Raw genomic sequence first — 10,411 nt, forward strand, 5'->3', positions numbered from 1 at the left:
TAGGATAGTTTTTTTTCTTAGTATAGGGAACCATCAACTTTTAGGCTTTATTTTATTTTTTTATATCCTCTGTTGAGCATTAGTGAACTGAACGTTCTCTTTAAGGACCTTTTAAACTTTCCTTTATTTTAATGTGTAGACCCCTCTGAGGATGTACCAAAAGAATTAATAATAAATAAACTAAAAGACCCTTAACAAAATTGAAAGATTGAATTATTATTTTTTTAATTAAGAATCATGGAAACTCCATTTAAAGAAGATGTGAAACTTTGAAAGTTTAGCCTACCAATATCAATATAGTATAAAATTCATAAATTAAGTGATATCCTATTGAGGTTTCCATATATACATTACAAGGTTCTTAAAGACATGCTCAACCTTCAAGTATAATGCTATATCTAATTATGCCATTAGATTGAGGTTGTTTCCATTTTCTCTATGGTATAAAGTAATGTTATGGTTGAATTTCTTATCCCCAGGCTCAATAACCATAAGAAATGATTTTTCATAAAAATTAATAAATAAATGTTTCCCTCTATTTAAATTTGCTATGCTTAGAAATGACATCATATGTCGTACCTAGTTAGATGGGGAGTATATTTATGAAGCTTGGGATTGTTTTAAGGAGTTGTTAAGGAATTGTCCTCACAATGACCTATCCAACAAATTAATTATTCATGAATTTTGTTACGATATGTAGGTTATTTTAGCTCTATCATAGATGTAATTTCTAAAGAATAATTAGTGTTAAAACCACATGATGAAGCATAAAAATTGATTGAAAAAATTACAACTAATAACTTTCTATGACCATTTGAATGATTCTGGCCTAAAAAGGTTGCTAGAATGTACTATTCAAATGTTTTATCGAGTCTAACATTACAATTTATTGTATTTCTAAGTAGTTGATAACCTTGGTATTAATTCAAATTAGGGAGCACCTTTGAATATAGATTATAATTTATTTGGGAAACTTGTTGAGTCTTATTATTTCAGAGTTGAATCATTAAAAATGGTTAATAATAGACAAAATAATCCCTACTCTAATACATATAATCCTAGTTATAAGAGTCACTTAAACTTTAGTTGGAATAACAATCAAAATTTAGGGAATAATTGGAATAATAACAAACCTAATCCTATAGTGAACGAGAATCATCCTTAAGAAAATTTTGGTAATCCCAACCAAGCTATCCTATATTGATAACATTTATAATAAGGTTTAAACATTATTCCTAAAAAACCTTAGTACTTTGGGGGGCGACAAGGGTGGAGCATAGGGTTTTCAACTTATACTAAACTCAAATGAACTAGACATTTACCAAACCATTTTCATGATACATTGGAATATCCAAAGGCCATTTAATGAAATTCAATGGGCAAAACCTAAACAAAAATTAATATTTCATATATTTATAACCCATGCTACTCAAGGTGGCATTTCATGTTATTTTTAAACCAAAACCCTTGGGAATGACCTAAACCCTTATATATTCATCTACCAAGTGGACTGGTCCCTTTGGGACAAATGGTCAACACTTAGTTGATCAAGTTTGACCAAGGAAACCTTAAAATCCTAAATTTCTACAAATGGTATTTCTTGAGAAAAATAAAATTCCAAACCCTAAGATAGTCTCCCATGGTTGACTAGGTGAACCATATGTGCATAATTCTACCTAAAAAACCATTTTAATGATTAAATGTATTCCATCATTGACATGTCATCCCAAACCATCTAAAAACTTCTACAAACTCCCAAAAACTTATTAGAACCCATGGTTAACCATTATTGACCAAGTTGACCATGAAAAGCTCTCTTGGCCCATACACCTAATCCCTTTAATTAAACCTAAATGTGTTTAAAATAGGGTCTTTGAACCATTATAATAGCATGTTCACCTATTAATCTACTTGCTCTAACCAGCTCAAGCTGTGGGCTTGCATGGGTGTCCAAATTAGGATAACCCAAGTCAAGAAAAATTGTCTAAAACCCATTTTAAATGCAATTGTTTTACCTTCCAAATTGGAAAAAAAAACCCAATTTAAATGAAATGCCCTACCTAAACCCTAGCCATGTGACTTATTTGATGCATTGAACTTATAAGAACCAAACCTAGATAAACTTAGGTGGTGACTTGGATCTCCAAGAATTGGGTGGAATATTTTTGGATCTAATCCATTTGCACTCAAACATGACCATATGGTAAAATTAGATGGAATTAAGCTCCTATCTCACTCTTTCCATATTTCCTTGAGTCTATTTGTCAATCTTGAAACATGCACATAATAGAGTATAACTTCTTCTGGCCAAAAATTTAAGTGACCAGACACACCTAAGAGGGATAAGTGATGTGAATTGGCTTCTTTTAAAATTAAGATCCTTCAAAAAAATAACAATTATAAATTGAATTAAAAATAAAATGCATGCACATTCAAATCAATAAAGGATAGGGTTTCATTGCCTGGTAGAAGCCCAAGGCGAAGCCTCTAAAGCCTAGTCTTGCTAATTGCATATTGAACTAGAACCTCCTTAGATTACCCCTCATGGTTCATGGAAACTCCATAATTACATTCCATGCACTCATCATGACACATTGAGCAAAACTTTTTTGTACAGTTTGGGACATAATGCAAACTTGTTCATGATTATTATTTGAATAATTTGAACCCATTAAGATTTGTGGTTGAAAAAGTTTGACCTAGGTTGACCAAGTTTGAACTTTATACATTTTAAACCCTAAATTAAAAAAAAAATCATGAAAAATGATTCAAGCATTATTCTAAACCGTTGGATTGATCCCTCGGACTTCTACATTCATCCTTAAGCATACCAACAACCATTTGAAGCAGTGGCTGACTATGATTGGTCAAGTTAACCATTTGGACTCCTTTTGACCTAAAGTGTTAAATCATGAATCTAATACATTTCAAATCTTGGCCATATATCCTAAACATTTCAAACACTGATATTTTAGTTTAATTCATTGGAACACATGGTTAGTCAGGGTTGACCAAATTCAACAAGGTTGACCATTTGTCCCTAAATTTACATTTCTTGTTTTAAACCTATTCCAAGCTTTAATATGCCTCTCAAACTCTTTTAAGCATCATATAAAATTCCCCAAACCCTATGGATCTAATCATTAGATTAGGTTAATCTTGGTTGACTAAGTCAACCTAGTCTGACCAAATACACCATATGACTAAATCCATTAAATTTAAGTCAACCCTCTTGAACCTTGGCCATCAAAACTTCTAATAGGTGCCTAGAGTCCATATGAACTCCACAATGCCTTCCCACCACATGGAATGATTTCGGATAGCAAAATGGGCTAACCCAATAAACGTAAGAGGGTTCTCATGAGCCATTTCCCTTCTGAGACCAAATTAGTTTAAACAAATGCATGTAAAGCCTACCCCTAACTTCCTTGAACATCATGAGCATGCTCATCCCTTGGCCTTGCTTGGTTTAGCCAAATTGGCTAACCCAAGATCACCTAATTAAGTTGAAAATAACTATTTTACACTCTTAAGACAATTTGGCCAAGACCAAAGCTATAATCTCTTTACTTACACCCCATGACTAAAACCAATCCATCATATTTCTTGGATTAGTTTAGTGGCCTAAAACTTGTTAAAACATAGTAATATTTGCTTTGTTTAATTTAAATATATATGGCGACTCATCCCATGTACCCTGCCTTCCCCAGCCAACTACCCTTATCTCATGCATCCATTCAGTATAGGCCAAATAGCCTAGTATGATTCGTGATAGCATAAATTCTATCCAAATACATATTTGATCAAGCTAAAAATGTCCTAACTTTTCCTAAATAAGGGCTATATTATTAAATTCCAATAGCTTCATGAAAGATCACAGTGTTTTTCCTGAGCTTCCTCTATCCCCAATGTCATATGAGTGTGAATTTGATTGAGCTCTAGTGAGGTTTAATTGATGAAATTCCACTTTGTAATATAGTTTTCTCCAGTCCTTAAATTTTGAAGGAGGATTTCTCCCTTGACCTAAAAGAGAACCCTCTATGAAAAGGTCCCTTGAATTCCCTCTGAATCAAGATCCCTTGAATTTGATAAGGTAATTTTGAAACCTGAGATATAATTAGTAGGGGGGATATGACATTTTGAAGAGAATGGTCATTCCAATATAATATAGTAGTTACAATGATATTTCTATGCATGTAGATAATACATAAAAAATTGAATAAAGATCTAGAACATGAAATGTAAGAATTAATCAAAAAAATATGCATATTTCATAATCGAGGCAAGTGATTAAAGATGAAATATGAACTACCTATTTCATTCCAATATATGGAATGACTCTATCATGTTAGATTAGACTCATTTTGATGGTGATATGATTTGAGGCTTGGATAAAATGACAGACATGAATGCTATTACGGTAATAAACCACGCCAGTACTTAAATGTCCAATTAAACCATTATTTGAAAAAGTGCTTACATTGATATATGCTTACTATGCATAAACCTAAATTAAATGAATATTAATGTACAAATTTAAGAAAGTTCTTATCTCTTATTTCACTAAGCTAAATTAGTCAAATAAACCAACTATAGATTTAGTCAAAAAATCCCTATCCAATAAATAAAAAATCAAGAGAAGAGGGGAAGTTTTTATAGGATAATTAGATAAGTGATTAGGTTATATCATATAATTTTTATGCTTAGAAATATTAAATTCAAATTAAAATTTTGCTAGAGCTAACTCTAGGATAAGTACATCAACCTAAATTTACTTAAGTTAATTTGAATCAAGCACAAGCTTGAACTAATTTTTTTAAAATTCATAGGTCAATTTTTATCCGTGAATTTAAAAATTAATTGTAAATGAACCATTAATAATCATTTCATGATATATATATATATATATATATATATATTGTATACACTATCTTGAGGGTTAGTTAGCTATTGATTTAATCCTTATTCATTTTCTAGCTTACCCTAATTAATTCTCCAAATGTATAGATATATTTACCTTTAGACCAATTGTAGTGACTGGAATATCATGGTTGTTTGCTTTTTTCTTGCCAAATCTTACTGCATTTCCCACATTTGGTGGTCATTTTGTGTGTCGTATTTCCTTCTTTGGGCCACTGGGATCAGTTTTATCTTAATAATAAAACTGCTTTACTCTTTTATTGGGCTATTCACTATCGGATTCACTCTCTTTATTAATCTTAAATTATTTTGGTTCTTTGGTATCATTATACTATTGTTATGCATTTGAAATTGAGAGGTATCATTATTGTTCTGTTCTAAATTCTTATTGTGCTTTGGACAATTCTCTTTTGGGCTTGGCCATGGTGTATCCAATTGTATCTCTTCTAATTTCTATACCAATTTTGTGGTTTTATGTTGCCTGTACTATTTTAATTTAATTGCTAAGTTGTTGGATTTGATTACAACATTGAGCAGGATTACTGAATCTATCATTTTGAGGTCTAGCAATCACACCTTTTTATTGATTGTCTCAGTAATTTCAACCATTTTCATGATGGGATTAAGATTTCACATGGTATACTTATCATAATTTATACATGCTGCTATGTTATTTCTATGCTATTATGTGCTCCACCACTTCATTTTGTAGATTATATTTTGTACAATTGGATTGGCCTATTGATTATTTTCCCAAGGTATGTAGTTTTGGCAAGGAGATTATGCTAGTTATGCTTATTTAGATTTTTCTTATTTGCATATAGGCTCTTGGCCACCCTAGATTGTTACTAGGTGTTCTTATAATTTTAATTAGAGGGTATTTTTGGCTCATTATTTTTTTAAAATTTTCTTATGTAGATCTTTTGAGTAGTAGAGAGAAAGAAGGTCCCTTTTATTGAATATATATTAGGTTGTTAAACCTAAACTAATGTCCCAAGGCTAATCAAGAGGGGGTGAATTGGTAATTTAAAAATTCTCTTCGATTTGAAATTCAAAAGACTTTGATTCACAAAGAAAGTTAATTAAAGTTTCAAAATAAAACTTTTCAACCATAAAAAATAACTTGCAGTAAATAAAATACATAAAATAAAAGACACAAAAATTTATAGTGGTTCGATCAAATACGACCCAACCACTCCTTGAAGACTCTCTAGGCTAGTATTGCACTATTACCAAAGTGACTCCCTTTTTTCCCCCACGATAAGGTAGAGAAGCCTTTACAAAAATCTCTCTTTCACCAATCCCCGGTGCAGTAGAGAACCATCGTCCTTTCACACTCTCCAAGTATCAACAGAGAACCGTCATCCTTTCACACCCTTTAGTTGTAGGCAGAGAACCTTCATCCTTTCACACCCTCCAAGGGTAGGTAGAGAAACTTCACCTTTTTACACTCTCCAAGTGTCGACAGAGTACCAGATCTTCTCCAAAGATCTTCTCATGAGCAATCTAGAAAGATAAGAGGAAGAGTGATAACAACAATTACAAAAAGATCCTTTCATTTGAGTAACCTTGTGAACCCTTCACACTCCACTTACAAGAAATTTATCTCAAACACTCTCTCACACTCTCTCTTTCAATTTCCCTTGAAAATCATGAAGGCAATATTTTTTCACATCAGTTTTTAGTGGACCTTTTATCCAAAAGACACAAAAAAACTATCCATAAAACTAAAATTTTCAATTTTGAGCGTACACGATTGTACAGTACGATGGTATTTCATATATACAAACAGTTCAAACACTACTATGTATGAACCTATTGTGAATCGATACGAAATCTTTTCATACCCGCTCATCATCTGGTACAAATAATGTTCATCCTGTATGAATAGTTATAAAATTTTCAAATTCATCTGTATAAAAAGGAACTTAAATATTTCGTACTCTCGATGCTATACGTATGATGATGTCATCATTCGGTACTATCAATTATAAAAAAATTTCAAATTCATCTGAACAAAATGTTGGGATGAAAAGGCACCTCATAATTTTGTACTCTGAAAGGAATGTGTAAATTGGGTTCGTACAGTACGATCCATACTTAGAAAAATTAATATTTGAGGGAACAAGGACCCATTCATTCGTACTTTGGAAGGCATGTACGAACTAGATTCATACATTATGATCCATACTTAAAACATTTTATTTTTGAGCGAACAAGGACCCATCTATTTCAAACTCTGGAAGGCATGTACGACCTAGGTTCATAAAGTACGATCCATACTTAAGAAAATTTTCATTTCCTTTCGTTCGACTGCTCGACGAGAAAATAACTGACCAGTTCATCCCGTATAAATGGATTTCATACAGTACGATCAATTCAAAAAAATTTGAATTTTAAACTCTCTGCCAGTGTGTGTTTGTGTGTTCAGTTACGCAATTACAATCACACTCACTTAGAATTAATAAAATGGAAAATATAGAATTGTATTTAAATAAGCTCTAAATTATTGAAACTTGTTTACTATGAATTAGGTGGTTAAACCTAATTTTATGTCCCAGCGGCTAACCAAGAGGGGGGTGACCATCTTTTAATTTTTATACCAAAAATTTTATTTAATGAATCTTGTAAAAAAAATTTTTTCAACCGCAAGTAAAATAGTAAAAATAAAGGCAGTGGAAAATAAAAAGATACAAGATTTATAGTGTTTCAGTCAAACACGACCAACATCCACTCCCCGGAGGCACCCTCCGAGTATTACACTAATACCACTAGTGTCTCTCCTTTTGCACCCACAGCAAGGCGGAGAAACCTTTACAAAACTCTCTTCCACCACTACCTGGTGTGGTAGAGAACTGTCATCCTTTTACACTCTTCCTAGCGTTGGCAGAGAACCGTCATCCTTTTACACCCTCCCGATGTAGGCAGAAAACCCTTTGTCCTTTCACACTCTCCAAGTGTAGGTAGAGAACCTTTCATCCTTTTACACTCTCCAAGTGTGGGAAGAGAATATTTCATCCTTTCACACTCTCCAAGTGTGGGCAGAGAACCCTTCGTCCTTTCACACTCTCTAAGTGTGGGCAAAGAACCCTTTGGCTGTTCACACTCTCCAAGTGTCGGTAGAGAACTGGGTCTCCTTGACAGATCTTCTCACAGGAAATCTAGAAGGAAGAGAGAAAAGGTGAAGTAAACACAAACCACAATTAGAGACTCTTATCTTTGAGTACCAAGTGAATCCTTCACGCTCCAATAGTAAGAATCCTCCTTCAAACACTCTCAAACTCACTCCTTGACTCTCTCTTCTGTTGGAATGATGATCAGTAGGCAAAAAGACTAAATAGCAGTTCTAATTGGACTTTATATAGGAAAGACACAAAAAACCATCCAAAAGATGCTGATATTCAAGTCTGAACAAAGTGGATCGTCCCGTACGATCGTGGATCATCCTGGATGAACTTACTTAAATTTGTTGCATACAAACCCAATGTATATTGGTACGAATTGACTTCGTACCCGATTATCATCCCATACGAGCCATGTTTGTCCGGTATTAATAGTTATATCATGGGTCGGTTTCATCAAACTACAGGAAGTTATCAAAATTTAGAAAGGATAGAGCATATTCGTCCTGGGACAAATAATCATTCGTCTGGATGAAATTTTTACAGAGAGCATTTCTTCCTAGGACGAATATAGGATTTCATTTGAACGAAAAGTTTCCAAAGGGTTGGATGAAAATTTTTGAGAGAACATTTCATCCTTGCACGCATAGGATTTCATCTGAACCAAAATTTTCCGGAGAGCATTTCATCCTGGGATGAATTGTAGTTCGTCCTAGACGATCAGGACTTAGAAAAATTTTCTACCCTCTTGTTCTATCCATTGCCCTTTCGAGGGGATAACTGACTTGATCGTCCCGTACGAACTTAATTCATCCCACATGATCAGTATGATTTTTTAAAGATCTCCCAAGCGTGTGTGTGCTAAGTTACTTAATTACAATCACTCCCTCTCAAACATAATATAATAAAAAGTACAAGCTTCAATTTTCAAATTATCTCTTGCTGAATTTTGATTTGAATTCTTCATTAGTTTGGAGTTCGATTATCCTGAAATGTTAGTCCACACAAGAGTAAAAACAAATCTTTTAAAAAAAATGTTAGGAGAAAAACAAAACTTTAAAACAATAATATTTGGAATTATCAAAACTTTACAAGTTGCAAGAATATAAAACATACAAATAGCAACTTTCTTAACAATCTCCCCTTTTTTTATGATGGCAAAATAATTATTGTTTGTATAAATTTCAAATTCTATGGATCTCCTAAACTCCAACTCAATTGATGAACATATGAAAATAAGGAAGCGTTGTACAACAATTTTATCTTTTATCCTTTTATTTATTTATTTATTATTATTATTTTTTAAAATACAAACAGATACGATATGAAGATACAAAAATAAAAATACAATAATAAAAAAAGCAAAGAGAGACGACACGAACAATATTTTCTCCCCCTTTTTGATAATAGCAAAAAGAGAAGAAGAAAAATAACAGAAATGTAAGTAGCCATATGATAATCCTTTGATAATTGATCCTTGAAAGTGATTGAAATAAATATTACAAATAAAATCAAATCATTAAGTAAATAAAAATGATTCATAGAATTTAATAAAAGTTATAACATTAATAATAAAAAGTATATATCAAAAACATGAATCAATTTAGACACTAAGATAAAGAAAATCATTGCAAAAAGGATGAATATAAAATTTTTATATTTCAATTATCAATACGAAATATAAATGTACAGAAGATGAATTTGAATAAAAAGATTAAAAGATTGTGGAAATAAATGACTACCACATGTGATGTTTTGCACATCTCTTTCAATAGTTTTCGCATATTTTTTTGCATCTTTTAACTTGTGGGTTTATTTTGTACCTCTTTTTCAAATTGCGAGCCATTGCACATTCCTTTTGATTTTTGTATATTTATACTTTTTTTTTCAAGAGTAATCTTGATCTTTCCAAAATCAATCATCAAAAATTTCAAATTTTTCTAAGTGCATCAATATTTATTGATAAGTGAAATACAAAATAAGAAAAACATCACAATTGCAATAATAATATTGAACATTAATGTAGTCAAATTAGAGACATGAAATTGACATTATTAATTATATCAAGTTATAATCAAAACTTAAATTTAGAAAAATTAGATTTTCTAATGAATTTAATTTTAAGTTGCACTTCGAGGTATAGCACTTGTAGGATCAAAAATTTTAGGGATTTTCATGTAGGCTAACACCCATTTCAAAACAAGATTAAAACCAAAACAACAAAACTTATATTGATATCATTATAAGGGATATTAGAATATATGAATGATATCAATACCACCTAAAACTCAAATACAAAAAACATCTAATGAAACAAACACATAACAAAAACAAAATACATCACAAACTACTAAAACACAATCACAACA

At 31.8% G+C, this 10,411-nt stretch overlaps 1 non-coding gene across 1 annotated transcript; it reads right to left on the reverse strand.

Annotated features, from left to right (window-relative positions):
* Positions 1-550: 550 nt before the first annotated feature.
* Positions 551-657, reverse strand: LOC114580945. Its single transcript, XR_003702670.1, has one exon. It is a non-coding gene; the product is annotated as a small nucleolar RNA R71 (small nucleolar RNA).
* Between the last annotated feature and the right edge of the window lie 9,754 nt (positions 658-10,411).

This window comes from Dendrobium catenatum, unplaced genomic scaffold (assembly GCF_001605985.2).
Source record: "Dendrobium catenatum unplaced genomic scaffold, ASM160598v2 fragScaff_scaffold_1414, whole genome shotgun sequence".
Classification (NCBI taxonomy): Eukaryota; Viridiplantae; Streptophyta; class Magnoliopsida; order Asparagales; family Orchidaceae; genus Dendrobium; species Dendrobium catenatum.